The following is an 18448-nucleotide window of genomic DNA, read 5'->3' on the forward strand; positions in this document are numbered from 1 at the left end:
ACTGTATAGATCACCGTTGTGACCACTGTTATATATTTGCAGCCAATATTGTATAAAGATTGTCATGGAAGGGGTCTATGGAGAGGTTCTGATTGGCTGATTATAATTATGCTATTTGTATATGTGTATCAGTTTTGTAGTTGACGTTCTGAATATTGGCTCTATACTGTCTGTATTTCAAGCTTGTGCTATGCTTCCGGGAAAACACCAGACAAGTTGGTGTTAGTTCTGCCTAGCCTGCTTGATGGCCCACTAAGGACCATGAGCTATACAATTGACCCATTGAGAGAAGGTGGAGACAGGGGCTGGCTGCAGGCAGGGTAGGGGGTGCGGGGCTGGTGTGGGCAGGGGGTGCAGCAGGGGCTGGCTGCAGGCAGGGGCTGGCTGGAGACGGGCTGGTGGGGGCAGGGGGTACGCTGCTGGAGGCAGGGCAGGGGGTGCAGCAGGGGCTGGCTGCAGGTAGGGCAGGGGCCCCCCTGCTTCTACCACCTTGGCTCTTTAAATAGCTGCCGGAGCCCTGGGGAAGCTGTGGGGCTCTCGTGGCTATTTAGAGGACCGAGGCAGCAGAGGTAGCTGGAGCCCCGGCACTTTAAATAGCCCCCGGAGCCCCCTGCTACCCCAGGGCTCTGGTCCAAGCACTAGACTCCTCCCCATAAGCACCATAGCTCCCCCTTCTCCTCCACTGGTACATAAAACTACAAGTCCCAGAATCCCTTGCTTCTGCCATCCCACCTCCTGAAGGGGCAGCCAATGGGCCGGAGCCGTTTGCTGATTGGCAGGTGTGCGGGCCAGTGGGGGCGAGCCCGTGCCCGGCGTGCAGTGGCAGTAGGAGATGGCGCCGCCGGGCTGGGAGTGGGCGCTGCGGCTCGTGCTGTGCGCGCTGGGGCTGGCGCTCTCTGTGTACGCGCTGCACGTGGAGAGCTCGCGGGAGCGGGACCCCGGGTACCGGGCCATGTGCGACCTGAGCCCCTCCGTCAGCTGCTCCAAGGTCTTCACCTCCAGGTGAGCGGGGGGGACCGGCCCCATTGCAACCCCTCGCCCCATGGCATGACTCCCCCTCCCCCCATTGCAACCCCTGACACCATGACATGACTCCCCCTTGCTCCTCTGCAACCCCCCGCCCCATCGCATGACTCCCCTTTGCCACGCACCCTTCAGAGCTTCCTGTGATAAACTGCGAACTTTGGACAATAGCGGGGTGCTAGGAAGGGTCACCCCCTTGTGTTGCTGTGACAATGCGGTTTTGGCGGAACCCAACTGAGAGTGCCAACTCAGGACAAATTGCTAAAACAGGGCAGTTACAGCCCAAGGCTGGGGTTTTTCCACCTCTAAGGCAAACCAAACCAGCCAGACTAGGAGGACTTCGGTCTCGTCCCACTGGCTAACCGCAAGTCTCACAAGCAATCTCCTTAGACACTCCAGTTTCCCAGTATTACCACCAGGGCCACACGTTATGGGGACAAATGGTTATGAAAACCAATACCCCAGTAAAAGAAAAAGGTTCTCCTGATCCCAAAGGACCAAGCCCCAGACCCAGGTCAATATACAAATCAGATCTTATCCACAAATCACGCTGCTGCCGATCCTTTAGAATCTAAAATCTAAAGGTTTATTCATAAAAGGAAAAAGATAGAGATGAGAGTTAGAATTGGTAAAATGGAATCAATTACATACAGTAATGGCAAAGTTCTTGGTTCAGGCTTGCAGCAGCAATGGAATAAACTGCAGGTTCGAATCAAGTCTCTGGAATACATCCCCCGCTGGGATGGGTCCTCAGTCCTTTGTTCAGAGCTTCAGTTTGTAGCAAAGTTCCTCCAGAGGTATGAAGCAGGATTGAAGACAAGATGGAGATGAGGCATCAGCCTTATATAGTCTTTTCCAGGTGTAAGAACACCTCTTTGTTCTTACTGTGGAAAATTACAGCAAAATGGAGTCTGGAGTCACATGGGCCAGTCCCTGCATACTTTGCTGAGTTACAAGGCGTATCTGTCTTCTCTCAATGGGTCCATTGTATAGCTGATGGTCCTTAATGGGCCATCAAGCAGGCTAGGCAGAGCTAATCTCAGCTTGTCTGGGATGTCACCCAGAAGCATAGCATAAGTTTGCCATACAGACAGTATAGAGCCAATATTCATAACTTCAACTACAAAACTGATACACACATATAGACAGCATGATCATAACCAGTAAACCATAACCTTGTCCTAGACACCCCATTTGACCCCCTTTATACAAGATTTGGGTGCCACTACAGGACCTTGGTTGCAACAATGATCTATACGGTCCCAGTTTATGTCAGTAACGTCACAGTTGCCCCAGAGTAGCCTGGGTCAGAGCCCAGTGGGAGGCCCTGGGCTCCCCCACCATCTGCTGCGCCCTTCCCCCCAAAAAGGCCGAAACCCTGACCACTAGGCAACATCCCCATGAGCGAAGGCCATCACGAGGCATCCATCTTCGAAAGTTTGCAGAGGATGCGGGAGCAGAAAGGGGAGAGAGGATGAGGGTGGCTCTTGGGAAGAGGGAGAGAGGGAGCCTTATGGGAATCTGTTTACTGCCATCAACCCAAAGATCAGATCATTGATGCCTAGAATCTTCCCTGACATGTTGTAATTGATTACTTTGCATTTATCAACATTGAATTTCATCTGCCTTTTTGTTGCCCAGTCACTCAGTTTGGTGAGATCCCTTTGTCACACTTTGCACTCTCTTTTGGACTTAACTAACTTGAGTTGGTTTGTATCACCTGCAAATGTTGCCACCTCACTTTTTACCCCTTTTTCCAGATCACTTAGGAGTATGTTGAACAGAACTGGTCCCAGTACAGAGCCCCAGGGGACACCACTATTTACCTCTCTCCATTCTGAAAACTGACCACTTAGTCAGACCCTTTCTTTCTTGCCTTTGAACCAGTTACATATCCCAGAGAGGACCTTCCATCTTATCCCATTTTGCTTCAGAGCCAAGGGAGGGACCTTCTCAAATGTTTTCTGAAAATCTAAATACACTATATCCACGGGATCACCTTTATCTACATGCTTGTTGACTCCCTCAAAGAATTCTAGTAAATTCGTGAGGCATGATTTCCCTTTACAAAAACCATGTTCACTCTTCCCCAACAAATTATGTTTATCTCTGTGTCTAATAATTGTGCTCTTTATAATTTCACCCAATTTGCCTGGTACTGAAGTTAGCCTTAGTTGCCTGTAATTGCCAGGAGCATCTCTGGAGCCTTTTTTATGCATTGGTGTCATATTAGCTCTCCTCCAGGCATCTGGTGTGGAAGCGGATTTAAAGGACAGGTGACTTATTGCTGTTTAATTTATCAATTTGTTCCAAAACCAGTAAGGATACTGGTCCTTACTGAATAGTCAAGTCATGATCACTGGCCCCAGAGCAACCACGGACATCCAGTCCAGTGATCAGTTCATCTTTATCCAACACAAGGAGGCCCACAATAGAGTCACTCCTAGTTGGGCACAAAACTTTGTATTAGAAAAGTATCTATAATTTTTTTAAATGGCCAAGGACGATTTACTCCTGGCTACGTGAGACCGCCCCTGTCTGTCTCCCAGTAGGAAGTCCCCCGGGCTAACCTAATTTCTTCCCACAAGTCATAGACAGGTGCAAAAGGAGAAACATTTCCTGCTCTCTGGTTTGGATTCAGTGAATGGTGTCAGCCCCCCACCGGTTCATCTGCTGGGCTGTGTCAGTGGCAGCTTGATCCCTGTCCATTCGAGGTCCGGGGTTCTCAATAACCAAGAACGTAAAACAGGTAATGATGTGTCTAATGCAGGGGCTCTCAAACTGCATTGCACTCCGACCCCCTTCTGACAACAAAAATTACTACACAACCCCAGGAGGGGGGACCGAAGCCTGAGCCCTCCCGACCCTGGGTGTGGGGGGAAAGCCAAAGCCCAAATCCCCCCACCCTGCGTGGGGAGGCCAAAATCGAAGCCCAAGGGCTTCAGCCCCAGACAAGGGGCTTGCAACCCGAGCTTGACTGTCTAGGGCTGAGGCCCTCAGGCTTTGGCTTCTCCCTCAGTCAGGGGGGCTCGGACTTCAGCTTTGGCCCCAGACCCCAGCAAGTCTAAGCCAGCCCTGGTGACCCCATTACAATGGGGTTGTAACTCACTTTGGGGTCCTGACCCAGAGTTTGAGAACCACCTCCCTGCCCACCACTTTTTGTATCCTCTCTCCCCTACCTCAGTGGGCTGTAACCAGCGACATACCCATCGTCCCCCCGGGTTTCCCCATTTCCCCTTCCCAGGGAGAATTTCCATCTCCTCTTCCTTGTTGCCCAGATTGTCACGGAGTATTGGGGAACTCAGGGCCCTGCACCCCCGGCTTCCTGCGATTCACCATGACTCTCAGCCAGCCAGTAAAGCAGAAGGTTTATTTGGATGACAGGAATACAGTCCAAGACAGGTCTTGCAGGCACAGACAACAGGGCCCCCCTCAGTTAGGTCCAGCTTGGGGTCCCAGGGCATGCCAGCCCACCCCCTTGGGGGGTCAGAGCCATCTCTGCCTCCCAGCCATCTCTCCAGCCTCCTTCCAGCCTGCTTCCAGCCCTCTGCCTTCAGCGACCCCTCCCACAGCCTTTGTTCAGTTTCCCGGGCCCCGGAGTCATCTGACCTCCAACCCCCTCCTGGGTTCTCATGTTACAAGCTCAGGTATGTTCCCTTGGGCCGGCTCCCATCCCCCGATGCAGACCATCCTAGTCACACTCCCCTGTCAGCATTCACACACCCCAGCAAGAACAGTCCCAGTTCGTCACATCTCTCCCCCCTTCGAGACCGAACTGAGCAGGGTCACTTTAGCCAGTGACCCGGGGAAGTTCGAACCTACCCCCGTTCCCATGGATGCCCCCGCATCCCTCCAGTTCCTTGGTGGGAGTTACACCAGGCCCCTTCCGTTCCACGCCCCCCCTTAGGTCGGGGGTGCTTGATGGCACTCGCAGTTCGCATGTGGGAAGGTTTATGCGGCCTGTGCCCTTTTCCCACCCCCATACCTCTGGGGTTCCAACTGGGCTGTGGTCTTCTCCCAGCGCTCCAGTCTGGAGGTCTGTGCTTTGGGCTCTCTTGGTTTAGAGCCGCCCTTTTAACCTTGGCCACCCTCTGGAAAGGATCCTTTATGCTGGGCAAGGGTCCTAAAGCTCTTTTCCCCTTGTCCCAGGCCTTCCTCCCCCTCTGACAGGGGTCACAGGATCCGCAGTACTGTCGGACAGTAACAAAGACCCCAGGCCAGTAAAAGCTCCGTAGCAGCCTCTGCTGGGTACGCCAGGTTCCCTGGTGCCCTGAGAGGGGAATGTCATGGGCCCGGCACAGCAGCTGGCGGCGATACTTCTGGGGTACCACCAGCTGCCTCCTGATCCCCCCTGACTCCATTTTCCCTGGGGGAGCCCATTCTCGGTACAGGAACCCCTTCTCCCACAGGAACCTTTTCCGGCCACCTCGTTCCATGGTCTGTACCGCATTGAGGTCGGCCAGGTCCCTTATCTTCCGCAAGGAGGGGTCTCTCTGTAACTCGGCCTGGAACTCAGCAGCTGGGACAGGGATGGCCACCTGCTCTTTCTCGCCCGCTGGGTCCGAAGCTGCAGCCTCCCTGAGCCGCGTCCCTGGGCGTTCCCTCCCCACCAGGTTAGGGTCCTGCGCCTCAGGCAAGGCACCCCCCCCAAGGCCAGGGCGCAGGGCCCCTCGCCGGCTCTGACTGCGGGTCACAACCAGTGCCTTTTGGGGGTTGCTTGGCCAGTTCTCCAGGTCCCCCCCCATCAATACCTCAGTGGGCAGATACGGGTGTACCCCCACATCCTTGGGGCCCTCCTTGGCCCCCCACTTCAGGTGTACCCTTGCCACGGGCACTTTGACTGGTGTTCCGCCCACCCCCGTCAGGGTCAGGTAGGAGTTGGGCACCACCTGATCTGGGGCCACCACCTCGGGCCGGGCCAGCGTCACCTCTGCGCCCGTATCCCAGTATCCATTGACCTTCCTCCCATCCACCTCCAGGGGAACAAGGTACTCTCTCCGGAGGGACAGCCCCGCGCCCACCGTATAAACCAAAAACCCTGAGTCTGGGGCATCCAGCCCCCTAGAGGAGCTGGCCTGGGGCCCTTCTCTCTCTTGAGCAGTTGATAAGCTGCCAGCCCCTCTTGCGTGAGAAGCCTGCCCCTCGTCCGTCTGGGCCTCTACCAAGTTAACCCTATGCGGGTTCGGTCTGCTCAGTCTGTCCTTGAGCTTGGGGCACTGGGCCCGAACGTGGCCTCTTCGGCCGCAGTAATAGCAGCTCATGTCCTGTGGGTCCCCTCGAGCCGGTCGGTTGTCCCTGACGCTGGGCATTCCCCGTGGGGGGGGATTCCCCATATTCCCTCTTTGGGAGGTCCCAGGGTGACTCTCTCTCTGCATCGCGGCGGGCCTGTTCCTTTGGGGCTCCTCCCTGCCACCCCCTGACCGGCTCTTTACAAACTCATCAGCCAGCTGCCCGGCGTGTCGCGGGTTCTCTGGCTTTCTGTCCACCAACCACAGCCTCAGGTCGGATGGGCACCGCTCATACAGTTGCTCCAGTACCAGCAGTTTAATCAGGTCCTCCTTCGTCTGGGCCCCACCAGCCCACTTGCTGGCGTATCTTTCCATGCGGACGGCTAGTTGCAAATATGAGATCTCAGGGGTTTTATCTTGACCCCGGAACCTTTCCCGGTACATCTCAGGAGTCAGCCCAAACTCTCGTAGCAGGGCCCTTTTGAATAGTTCGTAGTCCCCTTTCTCTGCCTCTCCCAGTTGGCGGTACAATGCCACGGATTTGGGGTCCAGTAAGGGGGTAAGGACCCGGAGTCTGTCCGCGGGATCCACCCGGTGCAGCTCGCAGGCCGTCTCAAAGGCCTCCAGGAAGTCATCCATGTCCTCCCCCTCCTTGTATGGGGCCATGATGCACTTATCAAAGCTCCGTGCAGTCCTGGGTCCCCCCTCACTCACCGCAGCCGGGGGTTCGCTGCCCTTCAATCTCGCCAGTTCCAGGTCATGCTGACGCTGTCGCTCTTCATGCTGTCTCTGTCTCTCATTCTCCTCCCGTTCATGCTGTCTCTGTCGTTCACGATCCTCCAGCTCTCTCAGTTTTAGCTCTTTCTCCCATTCCAGCCAATTCCGCTCCCCGGATGCCGAACGTCGCCGGGAGGATCCTCTGCTGGCCGGCGAGCTTCGCCGGGGGGACCCCCTGCTGGCCGGGGGGGTCACGGCGCCTTCGGTATTTGCTGGGCTCCTCCCCACCCTTCCCCTAGGTATAGGAAGGAGGGGTCTCGGGAAGCCCTCAGCAGCCGGCTGACCACTCCCAGCTGGGACAGACACTGGTGCCTGCGCTGCATTTGCCAGGCTGCTTCCCTGAGACACAGGGATCAGTTCATTCGCACGATCTTCCGCCTCCAGCTGGGCAATGAGCTGTTCTTTGGTGAGCCTCCCAATGCGCAGCTGCCTCTGCTTGCACAGCTCCACCAGGTCGCTCTTAAGCCGCTTGGCATACATCTTCCTGCTGGCCACTCACCGGCCTGTGTGCTCACAGCTCCCCACAGTTCCCAGGGGGACCCCTAGTGTGCCAGCCCTTCTCGAGGTCACCACCTCTCTGCCAGGGTCGAGCTGCAGACTCCTCCGCCCCTGGGACCACTCGCTGCGATCCCCCCGGGGGACCCTGTTACTGCAAAAGTCCTTCTCGCTGGTCACACACTCCCAGGGGTAATAACCGTCTCTCTCCCACTCTTCAGCAGGCCTGGTTCCCGTCCATCCCCCTTCGTTTTACTGCTCCCCAGTCACTTACTGCGGGAAGCGCCGTCCACGGGGTGCAGTAGATCCCACCGCTGCCACCAGTTGTCACGGAGTATTGGGGAACTCAGGGCCCTGCACCCCCGGCTTCCTGCGATTCACCATGACTCTCAGCCAGCCAGTAAAGCAGAAGGTTTATTTGGATGACAGGAATACAGTCCAAGACAGGTCTTGCAGGCACAGACAACAGGGCCCCCCTCAGTTAGGTCCAGCTTGGGGTCCCAGGGCATGCCAGCCCACCCCCTTGGGGGGTCAGAGCCATCTCTGCCTCCCAGCCATCTCTCCAGCCTCCTTCCAGCCTGCTTCCAGCCCTCTGCCTTCAGCGACCCCTCCCACAGCCTTTGTTCAGTTTCCCGGGCCCCGGAGTCATCTGACCTCCAACCCCCTCCTGGGTTCTCATGTTACAAGCTCAGGTATGTTCCCTTGGGCCGGCTCCCATCCCCCGATGCAGACCATCCTAGTCACACTCCCCTGTCAGCATTCACACACCCCAGCAAGAACAGTCCCAGTTCGTCACACAGATTCCGCTGCCAAGAGCAGTGTTGCTTCCCTTCACGAGTGATATCCTGCAGGGCACATACACCACAGCACAGCATTCCCCTGCGTCCACACTGGTGTTCCTGGCTTACGGATAACCCATCCTGCAGTGAGACACACCACCATCTCCCGTGTCCCTTTCTTCCCTCCATTGCACGGTGCTGGGGGAGAAGGAGAACATGTCCCGAGGGCTGAGGCCCCATGGGATTGCTGGCGTTGCAGCATGCTCTCCAGGAACCCTCAAGCCTCTGCAGCATCAGAACAGCAGAGCCTGGATTGGAGCAAGGGAAAGGCCTGTTTTCCACAGAATCCTTCCCTCAGGCCTGGAGCATTTAGGGCAGAAATCCCTGGGGGAGTTAATGTTGCTCTAAAAAGAGCTGCCAAGCGGGGGGTGAAGCTTCTTGACAACACCACACAAAGGGATCTGTTTGTTGAGCTGCATAAAGCCCTGCACTGATTCTCGGAGAGGATTCCCCCGAGCAGTTGGGGGAGGCAGGACCTTATTCCTTACCTCCCGTGACAGGGCCGTGTGAGAGCTTGTAGGAAGCCAGAGGCAGCTTTCTAGAGGGTTAATTCAGAAAGTCCCTGTGGAACCTAGGGGCTGCGGCCTACGGCAGGAAGGAGCCAGGTGGTGGTTGGAGAGACTCTAGGAGGAATGCTATGGGATGGCGCTCTGATCTCCTCTTCACTCTGCTTCTTCCCACCTCCGCCTTTGGGGTAAGTGCATCACCTTCTCCTTAGTGCCTGTGGGCTGGAAAGCAGAGATGGCAGGAGAGAGGTTGCCCATTCAGCCCACGCACAGGGGGATCGATTGTAGCTCATGTCCTCCTGCTTGTCCCAGCCCAGAGCAATGCCTGTCACCGAGCCTGGACTCTGTGACTGCATTAGTTGCCAACAGGGGAGTGTGGCAGGAGAGGACACAGAACATGTCTACAAATCACTTTTTCTGGACTGCTGAGGTGGGGGGAGAAGCCAGAATCCATCTGGCGCTTTAGGACTCTGAGGACGCTCTGGGATCGGGAGCGAAGTCTCTGGAGCCTCGGGAGGTGCAGGTCTGGAGACATGTGGCGCCTACCTAGTCCAAAGTAACCTGCCGTGTTCCCTCACAAGAGCCATGGTAACAGGCAACACTGCCTCTCTCTTTCCTTGGCCACATGGATCGTGTCCTTTTTCTGGTGGCTAGTCCAGAAAAGGAGGACAAGAGCTCACTACTGCTACCACCTGAGGGAGTTGCTGGGTTGAGATCAGCTGGTAGAAGGAGGCAATAGCCCGAGAATCTGGGACTTCAAGCCCCTAGAGCGACCTCTTACCTTTATAGACCGCCCCCCCCCATACACAGCTATTTGAAAGTTTAGCCTGATAGTAAAGAGACCCCTTTTCAACCCTTCAGCACACAAGAGAGAGCCGGCAGCATTTCTCATTAACTATTTATTTCTCCTCTCCTGCCTCCCAAACTGCTTCTCCTCCCTACTGCCGCCAGCCACCTTCGAGTTCTCCCTCTTCTCGCCCCGGCTCTGCTCACTTGAGAGCAGCAGCTCAGCGGATGGTCCAGCTTTACTCTCACTTCCATTCTTCTTCCCTTCTTTGGGGGGCTGCATTTGCCATTGAGCAGGCTGATGGAAATCCCTGAGTGCTCGGCCTAGGCCAGGGGTCTCCAACACGCGGCCTGCGGGGCTATTTCTCTAGGTGAGCGGCTCCAGGCCACAGCCCAATGCCATCCTGCACCCCAAACCCCTGCCGTGAGCCCCCTGCCTGGACCCCAACCCTCAGCCACACCTCGCACTCCCGCCTGCACCCCACATCCCAACCCCCTGCCCTGAGCCCCCTGCCTGCACCCCAACCCTCAGCCACACCTCGCACTCCCGCCTGCACCCCACACCCCACCCCCTGCCCTGAACCTCCTGCCTGCACCCCAACCCTCTGCCACACCTCGCACTCCCTCCTGCCCCCTGCACTCCAACCCCTTGCCCTGAACCCCCAGCCAGCACCCCAACCCCCTGCCTGCACCCCAACCCCCTGCTGCACCCCAACTCTCTGCCCTCAGCCTCCAGCCACATCCTACATCCTTCCTGCACCCCAACTTCCTATTCTGAGCCCCCTTCTGCATCCCCCAACCCTTTTGGATCCTGGATTCACTGGCCATGGCCAAGCCACCCGAGTCTTTTCTTACTAATCAGCATTCCCAGGAATGACATAGCAGCACGATTTCACACGTCCACTGTCTTGCCATCTGATTGATACCTTATGGAAGCCAACCTCAGCCATGCCTGGCAGGGCACTCCAGGGTCTTACAGTGAACACGCGTGGGGGGTCTCTAGGAAGGCAGCTCTGTGGCCAGTCCCTGTCTGGAACAGAGACCCGACCCGCTAGCAGGAGCCCTGCCCAAGGTGTGCATGACACTGCCCATTTGGTTTAGCACAGTAAGTGCCGGGCTTTGCAGGGCGAGGATGGGAGGGGGAGCAGGGAGAGCAGTGCCGGAGCCGGGACTGGGTGGGGAGGCCAGAAGAGGGGGTGGTGGGGGAAGGGTGGCTGATGCCTTTCAAGGGGCTGGGGATGGCACCGTGCAATGGGGCAGAGGGACACAGTCATCTGGGGATATCGCATGGCAGCAAAAGGGGTGAGAGCAGGAGCAGGGCTGGGGGAATGGGTGGGACGGGGATGGTGATGGGGTTACAGGGCACACACAAAGGCTAAGGGAGCAATGGAGCAGGACTGGGCCGCGAAGGATGCCTCCCCTCCCCGCAGCTGCAGAGCATGCTCCAAATGGGGGCCCTGCTCCAAAGGGGCCTGAAAGCCAGTGCGGGGAGGGAGAGGAGAGGCTGGCTGCAGGGAAGCAGTCCTGGGACAGCAATCCCCAGGAGAAGGGTCTGGACTGTGGGTCAGACCCAGCCGAGCAGGGGCCTGACCCTTTTCCCGCCCCTGCTCCCAGACGAGGGAGACTAGCTGGGCACTGAGAAGGGCGCTGGCGAGCACCAGTGACTCTCAGGGCTGTTGGGAGGCACTGGGAACGCCCTGCGGGGGCAGGGGACTGAGACCATGCCCCAGCTGAACAGAGAGCGGGGTAGGTAGGAAGGGGCCCAGTGGAGGCTGCTCTGATGTATCAGCAAGAGGAGACTCAGACTCTCCTCTCCTCACCCCATCCCCCCTGGGCCGGGACTCAGTGGGGAGAGAGGGAGGGCCTGGGTCTCCCCCACCCCATCCAGCCAGGAGAACCCGGGGAGCACTGGGGACCGATGGAGGCCCATGGAACACCCAGCAAGGCCAGCCCCGGACTTTGCGACAGCTGAGCCACGCCCTGCCCACTAGGCCTGCTGGCCCCCAAGTGACGCCTGCTACGGGGTTACTTCTCTTCAGGGGGCTCTGGGTCCTGATCTCCCCCTTTGCCACATGTTCTGCAGTGCGCGCTGCTGGGGCAGACCTCCTCTCTCCGCAAGGCGAGGAGAGCCGCCGGGTTTTCCACTTGAAAGGTTTTCCCTTCGAAGCAGCTGCCCAGGGCTGAGAGCGGCAGGCTGCACCCTGGATCTGGAGGGACTGACGGAGGAAGGCTGGCCGTGCTCTAGACCAAGCCCTGGTGGCGGCGTTAGTGCAGCAGACAGGCAATACAACGTTAGGCTGTGGGAGGGCAGAGGAGTTATGGGGTGGGATCAGGGACGGCGCTGGTGTTACTAACACAAACAAATGGCCCTAGGGTGCAAACTGCTCTCTGGATCTCCAGTCCGTGTCAGGTATGTTGCATGTTTTTACCACGAAAGCTTATGCCCAAATAAATCTGTTAGTCTTTAAGGTGCCACCAGACTCCTTGTTGAGTCTGTGTCGGGTTATTTCCCAGAACATGATCTCAGATGATAGTGGTTTCCCTGTCATTCCAGACTGTGACTTTCCTGCTGTAACTGCACAAGGCAGAGAGGAAGCCCAGCCACATTCGTCTTCTCCAGACAAAGCAGAACCCGAGGCACAAACACGTAAGGGGCTGCACGAAATTACAAATCAGGCGATGCAGGAATAAAACCCTCCAGAAAAAACAATGAAACGCTAGCAAGAGAATATGACAGGAGCTCTGGAGCAGCCCCCTGCTAGTGCAGTACCAGCCTCTCCCAGTAGGTGGTGCTGCAGGAGCACTGACTGAGGGAGCCCCCAGGGATTCCAGTCCCAGCCTCTCCCAGGCAGAAGGGTGGTAGAAACACTGGCTGTGGGGAGCCCCCGCTACTTCCAGGGTTCATTTGGAGGGGGGGAGGGGGAATGTGAGCTTCTACCATCCTCCACCCACAACCAAAACCCACCCAGCTGTGAGACTGAAGTGAGCTGCCACTTGCATAGATTGTGCAGCTCTTCCTTGTATGCTTGTCCCTCTCCTCTGCTGAGCTGTGAAATGGTTATCGGTGTCGGCCCTTTACATTGTCACCGTCAGAGAGTCAGCGTTTGCCCCCCTTCCTGTGAATGTGAACATGGAATCCCCGCCCCTCAGAGCTGTTGGTTCCGGCTCTCGGCAGACTCAGGCAGACATCGCGGCCTCAGGTTCACCTGGGTCACGTTTTGAAGTTGATCTTTGAAACCACGGGAGCTGCAGGCTTGATTTTCTTTTATAAATGAAAACTTTTATGTTGAAGCACAAGATTCCACCACAAGGGAAGGGACTGGGGCATCGACCCAAATCCGACTCCAGCCTCTCCCAGCAGGACGAGCTCATGGGGAGTGGGGCAGGAGCACTGGTGGTGGGGCAGCTCCGAGTAGCTGCAACCCCACCCTGTCCTAACAGACACCCCACTCTGCGTGGAAAACCTGTGCTAAGGGAATCCTGCCAGCGCAGGGTGGGGAGCCCTGTGCTGTGCTGAGCTTCAGCGCCCAGCATGTGAACGCCACGGCCTTATGCCAGCTGTAGAAAAAATTAATACCAATGGAGAGAGACAGTTGAAATATATGGTGTCATCTGTGTAGTTGTTATTATTTTATTCTTATTAATTTGTGTTACGATAGCACCTAGGAGCTCCAGCCATTGCCCAGGACCCAGTGTGCTAGGCACTGTACGTTATTAGGTGTATTACGGTAGCACCTAGGAGCTCCAGCCATTGCCCAGGACCCAGTGTGCTAGGCACTGTACGTTATTAGGTGTATTACGGTAGCACCTAGGAGCTCCAGCCATTGCCTAGGACCATAGGTGTGCACAGCACATTTCATTAGGGTGTGCACCCAGGAAATTTTTTTTTTTTAAAGGCGAACATCATAAAGGTTGGGGGTGCGTGAGGGGGTGCGGGGTGCAGGAGGGATGCGGTGTGCAGGAAGGGGCTCAGGGCAAGGGATTGGGGCAGAGGAGGGGTGTGGGGTGTATGAGGGGGCTCAGGGCAGGGAGTTGGGGTGAGAGGTGCAGGAAGGGGGCTCAGGGCAGGGGATTGGTGTGCAGGAGAGGTGCGGGGTGCAGTAGGGGGCTTAGGGCAGGGAGTTGGTGGGCGGGGTGCAGGCAGGGTGCTCAGGGCAGGGGGTTGGGGTGCAGGAAGGGTGCGAGGTGCGGCAGGGGGCTCAGGTACCTCCCCCAAAGCTCCCGTTAGCCGCGGTTCCCCGTTCCCGGCCAATGGGAGCTGCGGGGGGGGGTGGTACCTGGAGCAACGCACGGAGCCCTCTGCCTGCCCCCCACCCCCGGGGCCCCAGGGACGTGGTGCGGTGCCGGCCGCTTCTGAGAGCGGTGCGGGGCCTGCGGCACCACGGGGGGCAAATCCCACGGGCCAGATCCAAAGCCCTGAGGGGCCGGATCTGGCCCGTGGGCATTAGGGTGTGCCTGGGCACACCCGGCACACCCCGTGCGCACGCCTATGCCCAGGACCCAGTGTGCTAGGCACTGTATGGTATTAGGTGTGTTGTGGTAGTACCTAGGAAGCCCAGCTGTGTCTCCCTTGGGCCTGTGAGGGCTGCTCTTTGGCAAGCTGTCAGCGCTGGCCCTGTCTCCCCACTGGCCGGACAGTAAGCAGTCGCGGTGGCCTGGACCAGAGCTGAACACGGGCCCTGATTCCTGCCCCAGCCTGGCCATTAGTGAAACACCCGCCCGCACTAGCCCTCCACCCACTCTTTCCCCGGGGATAGGACTGGCACAACCCCCTCCAGGATAGGACCAACCTGCTGACTCCCCCACCGCATTCACCCGCCACAGGCAGCCACAGCCTCAGTGGGATGGCGGAACAGGGGATGCTGTGTTAAGCTTACTTTGTGTCCCCTCCCCCACGTTTTTCTGAAATAACCCCAGTTCTCAGGCGTGAGGGGCAGCCGGGGAGGGAGCACAAAGATGCTGGTTTGAAAATGGCTCAAGTGGGCACTGGAGGGTGGCCAAGCAGAGGTGGGGGGTGGCAGCTCGAGAGTGAATGAGAGGTGAGAGGTTCCGGGGGGACAGGCCATGAAAGGCCTTGAGAGTGAAGACAAGCAGCTTACGTTTGATGTCAGAGAGGAATGCACAGAAAGGGGTGACGTGGCCAAAGCCACGGGCTCGCAGAGCGCAGCAGCACGCTGAATAGGTATGAGCAGGGCGAGCCAGCATTAGTCAAGGCCAGCGAGAAGGATGTTGCAGTAACTGAAGGGAGCCTGAGCGAGAGTTTGAGTTGTGTGGATGGACAGGAAAGACTGGACTTTAGAGATGTTCTGCAGAAAGAATCTGCATGACGTGAGGACCTAGAGAGAGGTTGGATCGAAGATGACACCCAGGTTATGGGCCTAAGTGACAGTCAGGGTGGATGTGATGTCCAGAAGGACGAATAAAGCAGGTGGTGGGGGGAGGGAAGATTAGGAGCTCTGTTTTAGCCATTGAGAGGTTGATCTGACAGCTAAACATCCACAAGGATACGCCGTCAGAGAGACAGGCTGAGAGATTAGTGTGGCCAGAAGGAGACAGGTGTGGAGCAGAGGTAGATCTGAGCGTGGTCAGCGTTGGGACAGTTGTTGAATGTGTGTTTGTGATGAGATTACCCAGAGGTACAGTGCTGGGGACCAAGGACAGAGTCTGTGGAACCCCCACAGAGAGCTGTGGGGAGGATGAGGCGGATGCTCCAAAGGATGCGCTGAAGGAGCGATTAGAGAGGCAGGAGGAGAACCGGGAGAGGACAGAGTCACGGAGGCCCGGGGAGCACAAGATTTCAAGCAGAAGAGCATGGTCAAAGGCACCTGACAGATCAAGAAGGCTGAGGCCGGAGCACTGGTTCTGAGCTTTGGTTAGGAAGAGGACATCAGAGACTTGGGCAAGGGTGATTTCAGTGGAGTGCCAGGGTGGCCACTGGCCTGGTACAGGGCCCAGGGTGGAACTGGGCAATAGGAACTCCAGACAGAGATTGTAAAGCGCGTGTTCAGTGAGTGTGGGGATGGAAAGGAGAAGAGAGATGGGGCAGTAGCCGGAGAGGCAAGTGGGGTCAAGGTGCTTTATTAAGATGGGAGGAACTGAAGCATGTTTATATTGTGAGGGGAGAGAGTTAGAGGAGAGTGAAAGGCTAAGGAGACAAGTAAGGGAGGGCATAAGGGTGGACGTGCAAGAGATCAGGAGCTGGGATGGGGTCACTGGGACAAGTGGAGGGGTTAGAGGAGGACAGAAGATGGGAAACTTCTGCGTCCATGACAGGGGAGAAGGAGGAGAGAGTGAGGAGGAGGAGGAGAAGAGGGAAGGGAAGGGAGCTGAGGGGAGGGGGAAGGTCACACAGTATTTTGTCATTTTTCTCTTAGAAGAAATCGGTGAGATCCTGTGCAGAGAGAAGTGGAGGTGGGAGAGGGGAGGGTTTCAGGCGTGAGTCAAAGATGGTGAAAAGGCAGATGGGATTGTGGGCGTGCAGTTAAGTTAGGTTGGAGGAGTAGAGGTATTCAGGTAGGACAATGGCGGACCTGAAGGAGGAGAGAACACATTTGTAGGAGGAAGTCACCCTGGCTGCAGGATTTCTGCCAGAGAAGCTCCACAGTGCGAGAGCAGGAACGGAGGAAGCGGGTGTTGGGGGTGAGCCAGGGCTGGGGGTCGGCAGGGCAGACCCTACAGTGGGAGAGAGGGGTAAAAGAGTCCAGCATGGAGAAGAATGAAGCATGGACAGAATCAACAGCCATTTAATGGAAGAAAAGAAAGAGGGCAGGGAGCAGAGAACCCAGGGGCAGCAATTTAGTGTCGAGGCTCCCTGCGGAACTGGCAGCCCGGGGTCTATCCCCACTCACCCCTGGGGAGCCCCCTATGCCTCTCCGCTCCACCAGCGCCAGTCCACGCTGCTGCTGCTTCTCCTGCAGCTTTTCCTCGGGCTCTCGCTGTCTCTCACGGTCCTCTCGCTCTCTCGGACTCAGCTCCAGTCCCATCCGTCTCCGATCCCCTGATGGGGAACCCGATCCTGAAAACCCCCGTCTGGTTGGGGACCAGACTCTCGGGGATGCCTGGCTACTGCTCCAGCTGCTCCCAGATCCTCTTGTAGCCCCGTCTGGTCAGGAATCTGCTCCTTAGAGCGGTTTTCGTCCTCCAGCTGCACGATTAATTGGGCCTTGGTGAACTTCCCAATGCGTACCCCTCTCTTTTTGCCAGGATTACAATGTCCTTCTTGAGGAGATGGTGATAGGCCATCACTACGCTGATCCCAAATTGCTTTGGACTCAGAGGCCCGTGTGCTCTCAGCTCCCCCCTGGTTTCCAGGAAGAACCCCTAGTGTGCCAGCCCTTCTCATGGTCACCACCTCTTTGCCAGGGTCGAGCTTCAGACTCCTCCGCCCCTGGGACCACTCGCTGCAATCCCCAGGGGAACCCTGTTACTGCAAACGTCCTTCTCTCTCCCAGGGTCGAGCGGCAAGCTCCTCCGCCCCTGAGACTGCTCGCTGCAGTCCTCAGGGGGACCCCGTTACTCCAACAGTCCTTCTCGCTGGTCACACACTCCTAGGGGTTAATCACCCCCTGAAACCGTCCCTCTCTGAGCCTCCAGCACGCCTAGTCCTCGTTATCCCCCTTCTGTTTTACTGCTCCCCAGTCACTTACTGCAAGAAGCGCCATTCACGGGGTGCAGTACATCCCACCTCTGCCACCAGTTGTCATGGCATCCCCAGGCGATGCTCTGGAACTGCTCCCCACAAAGCCAGTCAGGACTTTGGGGAGCCTCCTCTCCCTCGGAGCAGATTGTCTTCAGGGCAAGAAGCTCACACGGCTTCACCTCCTGGGTCTCTCCTGGGAGCATTCTCCATATGCCCCTCCGTGCGCTTCCCACAGCGAGTCCACCCAGGCGGGGTCCTGGGGAAGCCAAAGGGTTCTGCACCCCCCACTTCGTAGTCAGACGTGACTCTCAGCCAGCCAGTAAAACAGAGGTTTATTAGATGACAGGAACACGATCTAAAACAGAACTTGTAGGTACAGCGGCGAACGGGACCCCTCGGCCAGGTCCATTATGGGGTTCAGAGAGCCAGACACCCACGTCTGCCCTCACTCCTAGTCCCCAGGTAGCTCCAACTCTGAAACCCCCTCCAGCCCCTCCTTCTCCCGGCTTTGTCTCTTTCCTGGGCCAGGAGGTCACCTGATCTCTTTGTTCACCTTTAGCTATTTCCTTGCGGGGGGGGGAGGGGAGGGGGGAGGGGCCCTGGACATTTGTTGCCAGGGAGACACAGTGTCAGTGATTTATGCACACTGGCCTTTCCCCACCACCTAGAGACTTAAGAAATGCGTAGGGGAAACTGAGGCACCCACACAGTATTCAGAGGAAACATTAAGAACAGTCCCACTTCGTCACAATGCCACAGGACTCTTTGTTGCTTTTTACAGATCCAGACTAACACGGCTACCCCTCTGATACTTGACATCTTTTCAGTGGTGATCAGGTTTGTCTGAGGAAACACTTCCTGAGAGTGAGGTCTGGTAGGCTCTCCAAGAGGTTCCCAGCAGGGAAATGGTGACAGTCCCATCACCTGCATTATTTTTGACTGGGCTGGACTAGATCCCAGAAGAACATAGTGTAGGGAATATGCCTGCTTTGGCTGGAGAATGGCCAAGGTGACCTCACAGGCCTTTTCCCTTTCCAACTCGAGATGCTCTGAGTGAAGACGGAGCTGGCTGTGGGTCAGAGGTTCCTGTTTGTATCTCTCAGAAATGACAATGCTTGACATTTACAGGCCATTGAAGAAGAAGAAACGAAGTGG

Source organism: Chrysemys picta, chromosome 15 (assembly GCF_011386835.1).
Source record: "Chrysemys picta bellii isolate R12L10 chromosome 15, ASM1138683v2, whole genome shotgun sequence".
Taxonomy (NCBI): Eukaryota; Metazoa; Chordata; order Testudines; family Emydidae; genus Chrysemys; species Chrysemys picta.